The 14,073-nt window shown below is 44.3% G+C and overlaps 1 pseudogene; it reads right to left on the reverse strand.

The window, feature by feature from the left end:
* Positions 1-1,887: 1,887 nt before the first annotated feature.
* On the reverse strand, positions 1,888-9,132 carry LOC143940022 (large ribosomal subunit protein eL27-like; annotated as a pseudogene).
* Positions 9,133-14,073: the final 4,941 nt, after the last annotated feature.

The following is a 14,073-nucleotide window of genomic DNA, read 5'->3' on the forward strand; positions in this document are numbered from 1 at the left end:
AGTGACTACATAATTATTTGAATGTACAGTAGTGTCAAAATTACAACATAAATAAAGTGTCACAGTGCAAATTATAATGCATAAAGTGACATACTGCTAATGAAGGTCTAACCACAAAGTGACCCAAGCATAAAGTGACAAAGAAAATGATTAAAAAAATAATGTCAATATAATCACTAAAAAGTGGAAGGAGAACAATGAATGTCCTTCATGACTACAAATAATAAAAATGCATAAAAGTCAGGTATTGAAAAAGTCCAAAAATGAAGATATGAGGGATTTAAAAGTCTATAAAAAATAATAGCATCCTCCAAATCACATGGATATATATCAAAATAATCCAGATAAAACACTGAATAAAGTGATAGTGATTTAATGATGGTATTATTCCATATGTGCTCTTCCTCAATTACAGTCTCCCAGAACTCTCACCTTATAGCTATGTATTGGCTTGCATCAAAATGTGGTAGATGTTCTCCCAATACTTCAATAAAGGATCCTGTTGAATAGTGATAAATTGCAGACAATGCCCAGGGTGCTTCTCCCTTTCAAATCCCTTCACCTCTATGTCCTGGATCGCTCCGGTGTAACCATGTTAAAAACAAACAAAGAAAGATGGTTACATCGGAGCGATCCAGGACATAGAGGTGAAGGAATTTCACTTAGACCTTGTGATTTTTTCTTTTCCTACCATTTTGTGTGTGTCTGTGTGAACAGTAGATTTTGCAGTATTTTTATATCACTTTATTTTAGATAGATATTATCATTCATCACTCCTAGTAGCTCGAAGGACACATACATAAAATACATTTTTGTTGTTGTGTTAAAGCTTTCACTCATGGTCAAAGAACTCTCATTTAACCCAAATCATTTCTGAGAGATATTAAATCTCAAATATAACTTATGGGTAAGTAATACTGATTTACATGTTTAAGAAATAACATCATGATCAATTAGGAGTTTAAACTATTATGTTCTGGGAAATACTTTGCTCTGCTTCAATTGCCAGCATCTTGACATGCAGAAAGTAAAAAAAAAAACTGGATGGCCCGAATCATTCTACCATGTACGCTGAGACCAGTCTTTCATGGACCCAACTTGAAACATGGAAACGCACTCACTCAGCATCACATCTATGCAATTTAGTACAGGAGTAAGGAGAAAACAATGAATCTGTGACATTACCAAACTGGTCACAAAACCCTTGTAAATATGTATATTGGTGTCGAGGGTAAGAAGGGTTCAAGGAAACCAGGAGTTTGAAAAGCTAGATTCAGATTTAACTATCAGTTTGATAAATAGATAAAATATAGATAGGCTATAGGGACATTCTTGGTCACAGTGTATGTTGGAAAAAAAAGTGTTTTTTAGATGGCACGACTGACAGAAGTTGTAGCCCCAAAATACTGTAATTTTTTGGTCAGGAAAAAGCTGATATTGCTGATGCAACCTATTCTTCCTCCACCAAGAATGCCTGAAAGTGGCTACACCTGGATCCAGTGGACTTATTTGAGCAGTACAATTTCTGGATAGCTGCAGGACCACCCACAAGCAGAGGTTACAGGGAATTTTATACTTTATGCACAGCTCTTCTTTGGTTCTCTATTAGCATCTCTCTATCATGGTTTATCATCTTTGTCTAGTTATCTATCTACCTATCTATCTATTTGAATCCAACTATCTATCTTTTGATCCTATTAATTCACTTGGACCCCACCCCAATGACATACACACACAAAATATTAATATCTCGCGGCCAGAGAAGTTGGGATTTCTTGAGTGTTCCATGCCTGTCTTGTTGCATGTAGAACCACACGTATCTTTATTAATTTATTTTTCACTTTTTCAAGGCGTTTATTGGTATACCAAATGAACAGTGCTTTAGAATCACAGCTTCTGGAAGAACCACTTGTTTTTGCCTGTCTTGTACCTTTCCTCAGACTTTATTTTGGCATCCCTTCTGGCTTTCAGTTTCAAAGCTGGGTCCCTGGAAACATCCTGGTTCACCACAGTTTTGTCAAGCAGGATATCAACAGAGTATCTGGCTGGGATGAGCTGGTTGGAGTTGTACACCTTCACAAATTACTTGATCTTAGAATGCTTTACAATTCTCTTCTTGCCCATAGTGGCGGTCCCCTTACAGGGATAGCGATTAATGTCAGCAACCAGGGTGTGGCTGTACTGACGGTCAGAGGTACCATCATCAATGTTCTGTATAATGACAGCTTTGCGGCCTGCATTAGTGATGGACGAACTTCCGACGGGACGTTTCGCGAAAGCGAAATGCGAACGGACCCAAACGTTCGCGAAACCGAACGTTCGCCGCGGGCCCCATTGACTTCAATGGGAGGCGAACTTTGCAAACCTTCATGTCGAATTTGCGGCCACGTGGTAATTATTAGGGGGTAAAACGTAGTCCCACCATCTGGACAATGACATAATACATGTATGAGGTGAATTTGGGATCGATAACTACAAGCATTTTTATTTTATTTGGGAAATTGTTCTAACAATTCAGGACTATGGAGCTAATGAAGGCAATGGAGGAGAGGGAAGGTCAGGGACCAGGGTAGGCAAAGAAGAGGGTGCAGGAGATGATCACCAGCAGCGTGACATACCGGAATGACACATGCACCGTGATAGAGGCATCTGACAGCAGCACCGTAATACAGAGCACTGACAGCAGCACCGTGACATACAGCGCTGACAGCAGCACCGTGACATACAGCGCTGACAGCAGCACCGTGACATACAGCGCTGACAGCAGCACCGTGACATACAGCGCTGACAGCAGCACCGTGACATACAGCGCTGACAGCAGCACCGTGACATACAGCGCTGACAGCAGCACCGTGACATACAGCGCTGACAGCAGCACCGTGACATACAGCGCTGACAGCAGCACCGTGACATACAGCGCTGACAGCAGCACCGTGACATACAGCGCTGACAGCAGCACCGTGACATACAGCGCTGACAGCAGCACCGTGACATACAGCGCTGACAGCAGCACCGTGACATACAGCGCTGACAGCAGCACCGTGACATACAGCACTGACAGCAGCACCGTAAGCAGCCCCAGGAGGAAGTCAGCACAGCACAGGGATGGTGTGATCCCCTCATAATAAGAACCCCCAGGAGGAAGTCAGCACAGCACAGGGATAGTGTGATCCCTTCATAATAAGAACCCCCAGGAGGAAGTCAGCACAGCACAGGGATATCATAAGCAGCCCCAGTAGAAATATGACACCGCTCAACCTCTTCAAAGAGGAGGGTAGGGGCATATAGTACGGTGTGCTTTTTTGGGTCAAGGAAGTGAGCCAAATGAATTAAGAAGGTCTGTGTGCTTGATTAAAAAAATAGTTTATAGACATATACATGGTCTACTGGTCACATGTGTTGAATTCCTCCGAGATCCATGCCTCATTCATTTTTAGAAATGTGAGGTAGTTAACACTGTCGTGAGCTAGGCGAGTACGCTTATCGGTCACAATCCCCCCTGCTGCGCTGAACGTCCTTTCGGACAGGACACTGGATGAGGGGCAAGCCAACAGTTCGATTGCAAATTGGGCAAGCTCTGGCCAGAGGTCAAGCCTGCCCACCCAGTAGTCTAGGGGTTCATCACTCCTCAGAGCGTCCACATCGGCCGTTAACCCAATGTAGTCGGACACCTGACGGTCTAGGCGTTCCCTGATGCTGGATCCGGATGACACCTGTCGATGGGTCGGCTGAAAGAATGACCTCATATCCGAAGTCACCAACACATCTTCAAACCGGCCTCTTCTTGCAGGCGCTGTTGGATTGGTACCCGCAAATCCTTCTCTGGGAGTGGGAATTGCTCCTCTGCCAGCGCACGCAAAAGCAGAATGCAGCATTTCTCGAAGCAAGGCCTGGAAGTGCTGCATTCTGACAGCCCTCTGCGACGGCGGTAACATTTCCGCCATTTTGTGTTTGTACCGGGGGTCTAAGTACGTTGCCACCCAGTACTGGTCCTTGACCCTCATGCTTTTTATACGGGGGTCCCTATTAAAACACTGGAGCATGAAGGCCCCCATTTGCACTAAAGTGGAAGCGGTGTGGTGGCCTGGCTCCTGCTCATCATCCAGGATAATGTCGTCCTCTTCATTCTCCTCTCCCCATCCTCGCACAACAGGGATCCCAGAAAGGTTTAAAGCATGCTCTTCTTGCTCCTGCTCATCCGCCCCGGCACCATCCTCCTCTGACTCCTCATCAGACTCCTGTTGTTGACTTGTCTCAGATAGAGTAGCCCCCCCTGGGAATTCATCCAGCATTGCGACTTCCTCATCTTCCCGCTCCTGCTCCTCCACAGCCTGATCAATGACACGACGCAATGCACGCTCCAGAAAGAAGGCATAAGGTACCATGTCACTGATGGCGCCATGGCTGCGACTGACCAGTTTGGTGATCTCCTCAAATGGCCGCAGAAGTCTGCATGTGTCGCGCATGAGCAGCCACTGGCGCGGTGAAAAAAAACCCAGCTCCCCAGAACCGTTTCTTTCGCAGAGTTCATACAGGTAGACGTTAACTGCACGTTTCTGCTGGAGCAGCCTATCAAGCATATAGAAGGTTGAGTTCCATCGCGTCGGGCAATCGCAAATAAGACGTCTGACCGGCAGATGGTGTCGCCGCTGAATGTCAGCAAGGCGAGCCATGGCCGTGTAAGATCTTCTGAAATGGGCCGAGATTTTCCTTGCCTGCCGCAAGATGTCCTGGACCCCAGGGTATTTGACAAGGAATCGCTGCACGACCAAGTTTAAGACGTGTGCCATGCACGGCACGTGCGTGATTTTGCCCTGTTTCAATGCGCTAAGCAGATTGGCACCGTTGTCACACACCACTTTACCAACTGTCAAATTGAGCGGTGTTAGCCACTCATCTGCCTGTGAACGCAAAGCTGAAAGGAGTGCCGGGCCAGTGTGGCTCTTTGCTTCCAGGCACAACAGACGCAGCACGGCATGGCAACGTCTCACCTGGCATGTGGAATAGGTTCTGGGGAGCTTGGGCGGTGCAGTGGAAGAGACGCTAGCAGCGGAAAAGGAGGAGGCAGCTGAGGAGGAGAGGGAGGAGGATGGAGTAGGAGGAGGAGAAGAAGAGTCAGGCCTGCATGCAATCCGTGGCGGTAAAACCAAATCTACACGGGTGCCACGGGTTACATGCTTGACGGCCGTCAGAAGGTTCACCCAGTGGGCAGTAAAACTGATATACCTTCCCTGCCCGTGTTTGCTAGACCACGTGTCTGTGGTCAGATGTATCTTGGCACCGACACTGTGTGCCAGAGATACATTCACTTGCCGCTGAACATGGCCATATAGCTCTGGGATGCCCTTCTCTGAGAAATACTTCCTTCCTGGGACCTTCCATTGTGGTGTTCCAATGGCCACAAATTTGCGAAAGGCCTCCGAGTCCACCAGTTTATATGGCAGTAGTTGGCGGGCTATGAGTTCTGACAAGCCAGCCGCCAACCGTTGGGCAAGAGGGTTATCCGGCGTCATCATTTTTTTACGCTCAAACATTAGGCCCACGGAAGCCTGCCTTTTTGCAGAAAAATGTGAGCTTGGCGTGATGGAAGGTGGAGTGGAGGACAATTGTGAGGAGAGAGGAGAAGGAGAAGTAGAAGACGAGGCTGGACGGTGAGAGCCTGCAGTGTGGCTTTGTGTGTTCCGTTGCTCCCACTGGGCTCGGTGATGGCTGCTCATGTGCCTTCTTAAGGCGGTCGTCCCTAGGTGAGTATTGGGCTTACCGCGACTAACGCGTTGACTGCAAAGATTGCAGATGGCAACGCTATTGTCAGCAGCGGACACGTTAAAAAAAGCCCACACTGCGGAGCCATGTGCCGGTGTCCTGGGAGCGCCAGATGTGACCGTACATGGTCGATGACTCGCTCCTGATACATTTGCAGTCTGCTTTGTCCCTGCTGTGCAATGTAAGTCATTGCTGCTTCTCCTCCCTATCTGCTGGTCCATATCTCCCTCTGAACTCCCCTCCTCTTCCTCTCTTGTGGGCACCCACGTGACATCACTAGACACGTCATCATCAACGTCACCTTCCCCACCGCTATAAGTAGAGATCTCGGAGTAGGCAGCAACACCGGGGACCAACCTCCTCCTTGGGCTGATCTGGGTACTGGCGTCAGACTGCTGAGTAGCGCTTGTTGCTACCTCCTCTTCCTGATCCAATACCAAGAGTGGCTGCGCATCAGAAATGTCCTCTTGATATGGATCGGAAAATAATTCCAGTGACTCAAGCGGAAGGTATGTGGTGGTGGTGGTGGTGGTCGTGTTGTTGGTGGTAGTGTCTTTGGGGGTGCACATAGCAGAGAGTGAAGAAGAGGGTGCAGATCGAGAGGATGAGGAGGGTGCAGAAGAGTAAGGCTGAGCGAGCCACTCAACCAAGTCTGGTGCATCCTTTAAAGTAATTGAACGCACCTTCTGCAACTTCCCACTTTGGCTCAAGCCTGTTGCTCCTGCCCTACCCCTACCACCCCTGCGGAAGGGCCTGCCTCTTCCTCTGCCTGTCATTTTTTAAATGACCCTGTGACAAAACTCTTAGTCCCTATACCGATGAAGGACTGCTGCAGTATAGGGCAGCGGTCAGCAGTGGTGCACGTCAACCCTATCTATTGTGGACCGATAGCGGTCCTTACAGAACAGCAGACTGTACCGCACTCAAGCCTATGTACCGTAGCACCCTATACCAAGTTACCAGTCCTTATAAGAACTTTTGTGGACCAAGCAGGTTGTGTATTAGTGTTTAGCAGACTGTACGTCAGTCCCTATACCGCTGAAGGACTGCTGCAGTATAGGGCAGCGGTCAGCAGTGGTGCACGTCAACCCTATCTATTGTGGACCGATAGCGGTCCTTACAGAACAGCAGACTGTACCGCACTCAAGCCTATGTACCGTAGCACCCTATACCAAGTTACCAGTCCTTATAAGAACTTTTGTGGAACAAGCAGGTTGTGTGTTAGTGATTAGCAGACTGTACGTCAGTCCCTATACCGCTGAAGGACTGCTGCAGTATAGGTGAGCGGTCAGCAGTGGTGCACGTCAACCCTATCTATTGTGGACCTATAGCGGTCCTTACAGAACAGCAGACTGTACCGCACTCAAGCCTATGTACCGTAGCACCCTATACCAAGTTACCAGTCCTTATAAGAACTTTTGTGGACCAAGCAGGTTGTGTATTAGTGTTTAGCAGACTGTACGTCAGTCCCTATACCGCTGAAGGACTGCTGCAGTATAGGGCAGCGGTCAGCAGTGGTGCACGTCAACCCTATCTATTGTGGACCGATAGCGGTCCTTACAGAACAGCAGACTGTACCGCACTCAAGCCTATGTACCGTAGCACCCTATACCAAGTTACCAGTCCTTATAAGAACTTTTGTGGACCAAGCAGGTTGTGTATTAGTGTTTAGCAGACTGTACGTCAGTCCCTATACCGCTGAAGGACTGCTGCAGTATAGGGCAGCGGTCAGCAGTGGTGCACGTCAACCCTATCTATTGTGGACCGATAGCGGTCCTTACAGAACAGCAGACTGTACCGCACTCAAGCCTATGTACCGTAGCACCCTATACCAAGTTACCAGTCCTTATAAGAACTTTTGTGGAACAAGCAGGTTGTGTGTTAGTGATTAGCAGACTGTACGTCAGTCCCTATACCGCTGAAGGACTGCTGCAGTATAGGTGAGCGGTCAGCAGTGGTGCACGTCAACCCTATCTATTGTGGACCGATAGCGGTCCTTACAGAACAGCAGACTGTACCGCACTCAAGCCTATGTACCGTAGCACCCTATACCAAGTTACCAGTCCTTATAAGAACTTTTGTGGACCAAGCAGGTTGTGTATTAGTGTTTAGCAGACTGTACGTCAGTCCCTATACCGCTGAAGGACTGCTGCAGTATAGGGCAGCGGTCAGCAGTGGTGCACGTCAACCCTATCTATTGTGGACCGATAGCGGTCCTTACAGAACAGCAGACTGTACCGCACTCAAGCCTATGTACCGTAGCACCCTATACCAAGTTACCAGTCCTTATAAGAACTTTTGTGGAACAAGCAGGTTGTGTGTTAGTGATTAGCAGACTGTACGTCAGTCCCTATACCGCTGAAGGACTGCTGCAGTATAGGGCAGCGGTCAGCAGTGGTGCACGTCAACCCTATCTATTGTGGACCGATAGCGGTCCTTACAGAACAGCAGACTGTACCGCACTCAAGCCTATGTACCGTAGCACCCTATACCAAGTTACCAGTCCTTATAAGAACTTTTGTGGAACAAGTGAGTTGTGAATGTTTAGCAGACTGCAGCAGAAGGGCAGCAGTCAAGTATAATATCCTTTCTATATTTGGAAGAAAGAATATTATACATGTACAAGCCTATTACTGTACCACTGATACCAGTCCTGAAAAGAACCTTTGTGGAACTAATAATAACAGCAAGTCTTTAAAATTACCCTCACTGCCTGACAACACTGCTTCCTTCCTGTCCCTATACAAATTGGCAAAAAAAGAGAACGATTAGTGGTTACTGGAACAGCTCTTTTGTGGACCTTGATAGTAACAGCTAATGATGATGATGATGATGATGAAAGACTAATCTGGCTGTCCCTGTAGCATACACCGTCCTTTCCCTTTCTCTAAACTAACAAAAGACACTCAGGCTGCTGCAAGAATCAGCAGCACAGCAAACCTATCAACACCTAACACCTATACCAGTCCTGAAAAGAACTTTTGTGTACCAAATAGCTAGTGGTTTATCTCTCCCTACTCCACACAGGAACCTGTCCCTATCGTAACAGAAGAAAGAATGTAAAATGGCCACCGGATCGGGTGTATTTATAGGTTAGGGGGAATGTACAAGTGTCCATGTGCTGTCATGTCTCAATTGGCTGTCCTGTATCACATGATAAACGTGTCACCAAAGGTTAAAGTTCTTGTATACATTAAACACGTAAGTCCGCCGCGGCGAACGACGGAAAAAGGCGTTCGAACGTGCGGACCGCGAATGTCGGAAATTCGCCGCGAAACGACCGCCGGGCGAACCGTTCGGCCATCACTAGCCTGCATTGCATCCTGCTAAAACCAGGACAACTTTCCCTGGTTTCCCGAACTTACCCATCTTCTTTGCTTTTTTATCAGGTAGAGAAGTGGCAGTGTCGAAATATTTGATCTGAGCAATAAAGGATGGGATGAGAACCCATCATTGCTCTTGAGAAGATCGCAGTCCAGGCAGAAGACAGCAGCCATAGTTACATCTAGATCAATCAATAGAAAAACAACTAACAACTAGAAAACCTCCATATACACAATCCTATAGGTGATCCCACAGGTGAACCAATGGATAAAAAAAATACAGTTCCTGATCCTCCAAAAGGCAATTGGATATTCCCCAGATCAACTATACCTGGTGTTATTACCTACCAATATTACTATCCAGTTAATTATTTTGGATTTAGGAATGCATTAAGCCCTTTTTTAAAGCAGCCTACTGAGCTGGCCGGAACTAGTTCTTGGGGGAGTCTATTCCTCATTTTCACAGCTGCAAAAAAACCTTTCTGTATGTGGAGGTTAAAGGGGAACTTAACACCACAGATTGAAAATGCTATTTAATTCATTTTTAATATTTTAAAGTGGTAGTAAACCACAGCTGTTTAAAAAAAATACCAAAAAAAACTGTAAGGCAATTGTATAATGCGCTACTATGCAGAGTATACTTACTTTGGAACTAACCCTTCCAGCAGCACCTGGTCACCATTGAGAGGGTTAACATTCCCCCCCCCCCTGGTCTTTCTTCTGGGTTGCCAGAGCTGCGATGACTTCACTCCCCTCTTTTGTAGACACTATAACTTTTGCTCAAGCCAAAGAAGACTATATGTTGGCCTAAACTCAGGAATATATATATATATATATATATATATTTTTTTTTTTTTTTTAATTGTCAGCCTTTTTTTGTTTATAACACAAAAATGAAAATCACAGGGGTGATAAAATAACATCAAAAGAAAGCTCTATTTGTGGGGAAAAAGGACATCATTTTTGTTTGGATACAGCATTGCACGACCACGCAATTGTTAAATTGTTAAAATGACATAGTGCCATATCGCAAAAAATGGCTTGGTCATTAAGGGGGCAAACCTTCCGGGAGGTTAAGTGGTTAATCATGCATATTATAAGAGCAGACAGGGATCCTATGTTATGTCCTGTAACTGAATGATCCATCATTTCCTTCTTTATATTGCACCTTGGGTCTTTTTCATTTGGGCACAAGATGATATTGCAGTAAACATCAGGTATGACTCAGTATTCCAATAACTATGTTTCTTGGAATCGCATTGAGGTCAGCTACTTCCCACATTCCCTTAATTACCTTGAACTGGGGGTTGGGGAGAGTAATTAGCCTTGTGTAAGTCTCAACCAGATGGACTTGGAGCCTAAAAAGGACTCCTTCCTTTGCTTCAGCAGGGAAGTGAAGGGAAAGTAAGTATGATCAGGGAGAGAGGGATAACAATTTAGTGAATTTGTTGCCAGGGCTGTATGAGCAAAGATAAGGTTCATTTAAAATGGCATTTCTTCATTCACACTGGACTTTACATTCATATTCTGCTATAAATATGTCTAACTGAAGCAACTAAAGTTATTGAACGGATAAACTACTTGTCATTATTGATATTGGTATGATATTGGTCATTACAAAGTAGATTACCTAATATGCTATTCATTTTTATGGTGTCAAAAGAGGGAGAAAACATTTCATGTAATAATTAGTACTTTTGGTGAGGACTAACCCCACAGCAACAAAGGCAAAAGTTTATTCCCCAAGCCAATGATTTTCAAACTGGTTCAGGAAACTGCAATAGTACACCATTAGGTAGTGGTCTCTAGTTATCACTGAAACACATATATTGGCGTTTGAGCGCCATTTAGTGTGTAAGTACAATGAGCTCAGGAATTCTTACAGGGCTTAAGGTTTTTTATCTTCATGCATTTGATGCATGAAGGTAAAAAACCTTCTGTGTGTTGCTGTGTGTTTCTGTGTGTTGCACTAACACCCCAGCCCCCCCCCCCCCAAACCTTACAGCAAAAGCTCCTATTTTAAATGTGTCATTGAATTAAAATGTATCGTTTTTAAGCTGGAATTCTGTTTCAGTATTGTGGTGCCTGCACTTAGACAGGATATATACTTGTAAAAATGTAAAATGCTTCACAGGATCCCATCAACAGTAATCATTAAACCTATAACATTGATAATGCATTGCAGTGTTTTACAACTGTAGGTCTGTTTTTGTTAGTTTTTGTAATGTACTCACTGGCATGGCTCCACTGACTTTTATAACTTAGAGTGTCTTGACCAAATATAGATGCAGGACGGGTCAGTTTTATAGTCCTTTAGGTTCTGAGGGTCAGAATAAATATAGGATGTAAACCATACGAAATAGATGAAGACATCAGGTAGTTTTTTTGCCCTGTATATCCTTAAAAAACCCTAAGCTTTAAATAAAAAAATGTAAGATGTTTCTTGAAACTCTCTTGCTTATAAAGTTTCCCCTACACTTATCTACAATTAAAGTCCAACTGAAGCTACAGAAATAGATATGCAGTCAAATATCGTAAAAACAACAGTAAATTGAATGTGGCCTGACACACAGCACACATGGAGTACCCCCCCCCCCCCCCCCCCCATATTGGTTTGTAGAAGAAAAGAGGTAATAGTGCCATGTCAAAATTGAAACAATATTGATACATGAATGAAATTTCAATACATGATTTATTGTTACAAAAATCCATACCAAATTTGTAAGAAAAACATTGTATAAAATATATACAGTAGGTAGTCACATGACTTACATGATGAATAGATATGAAAAATATACTTAAAAGGATAAAAATACATGATGTGGCCAGGTATCTTTTGACATCTAGTAGCACTCAATGTGTTTCTTGGCATTTCACCCTCAAATAAAGGAGGAATGAAGATATATATATATATATATATATATATATATATATATATATATATATATATATATATATATATATATATATATATATATATATATATATATATATATTCCATCAAAATGGGAGCAAAAATGGATAACTTACTGCAGAGCCTCAATACTGGGCCTTGGGTCTGCACAGGAGAGTGGGGATAATAGCACAATACCTCCCCCGGGGTTGAGACTGGGAAACCCCCCAAGGACCGAGGAGAGCTCCCAAAAGACGACAGGGTGGTCATAGCATGATCCGGTGTGATAAGTGTGCACGTGAAGTGCATAATGTCCTGTAAGGAATACATGAAACATGGGTTAGTAAGGATGAAAAAATATGGGTATATCGCTAAGTGTAACCGCAGGAGGACTTCATAAATGGGTGAATGTATAATAAAACCCAAATGAAAAACATACCAAAAAGATGAACCACCAGTCCAAGTGGGTTCTTTCTCCTCGCCTCTCTCATCCTGCTTTGCCAGTCGAGCATGGCATTGACGGGGAGTACAAGCGAGCTGGGATGACTGGTGGTTCATTTGCTTGATTCAACCACAAGGAAGCACATGTAGATTTGAGCCGGTTGACACATATCCTTCACAGATTAACATTGGGGTTAATTCATTCCCCTATTCACATTTACGGGGAGTTTTGTTATCACTTTTTGGTATGCTATTCATTTGGGTTTTATTATACATTCACCCTTTTATGTAGTCCCCCTGTTCATCCTCACTAACCCATTTATCATTCATCACATATTCCTTATAGGACATTATGCATATCACCTGCACACTTATCACACCGGATCATGCTATGACCAACCTGTCATCTTTTGGGTGCTCTCCTTGGTCCTTGGAGGGTTTCCTCATCTCAACCCCAGGGGAGGTATTGTGCCCATTATCCCCACTCTCCTGTGCAGACACCGGGCCCAGTATTGAGGCTGTGCAGTAAGTTATCCATTTTTGTTCCCATTTTGATGGAATATATCTATTTCTTTATTCCTCCTTTATTTGAGGGTATCTTTAATATATAGACACAAAGAAGATTGCGCAAACTAATATCACCCAAATATGTGAATAAAGGTGCCACTCATTACTAAATAAAATTACTCTCTAATGTTAAGAAGCCTCTGTAATATTACCCAAGGTTTTTTCTCAAGTAGTGAGGCAGCCAGGTATATAGCAACAGTCACTCCAATTGACTCAATGAATAGTCTAGAGGTATTTTTGTTATTTTTCTTTTTATTTTGGGGGGTAATTTGGATAGGAACAGGGAATTGTATGGGATACTCCAAGGCTATGTACAAACAGAAGGACATGCTTACTATAGCTGTAATTCAGGAACAGGCGTCTTCTGCCCAACTGAGAACAAAATCCCTTGTGAGAGAGTAGCCACATAGAGACCAGAGATATATACCCCATAGAAGAGGAACTACTTTATTTGCAGGTTATAGAACACATCTACCATGCTAATAGGAACTTAACGACCCAGCAATTCCAACAGTGTACAAACACAAAAGAGGAAATTCCAGGTCAGACCAATACTCACTCATGTCCTTGTGGTATCTGGATGACTCCTCCCAATATCAGCAGTCCAGTGAGGGAGAGGTTAACACTTAAACAACACTTCTGATAGGATTCTTGAGCAGTGATCAGGGAAACTCCAAAGAAGGACTTAAGGTGAGGAATAGCCACCCCAATCTGAACAGGTGGAATCCCTGGGCAGGAAGAAAATACTGATTTGCAATTCAGACTACACTTATACACTTTCCCAGTCACCACCTGGGCTATCTCTTCCAGGGATTGGCTGAAACAGTGTACACATTCATGCTGCCCATTTACCTTGCTCCACACCTATGTTTCAGAACAACTCACAGTTTTCTAGACAGCAGGGAAGGGCAATCAAATCTGCAGCCTGTGAAAACCAGAACAGACAAAAGTATCTAATGCCCCATACACATGGTCGGAAATTCAGACGGAAAAAGTCACATTGGATTATGTAGTCGGAAAATCCGATTGTGTGCTCTTTCGGAACTTCCAACGGAAAAAGTTTGAGAGCTAGATTTAAAATGGTCA

Source organism: Lithobates pipiens, unplaced genomic scaffold, assembly GCF_037356315.1.
Source record: "Lithobates pipiens isolate NorthernLeopardFrog02 unplaced genomic scaffold, aLitPip1_a1.2 Scaffold_3, whole genome shotgun sequence".
Taxonomy (NCBI): Eukaryota; Metazoa; Chordata; class Amphibia; order Anura; family Ranidae; genus Lithobates; species Lithobates pipiens.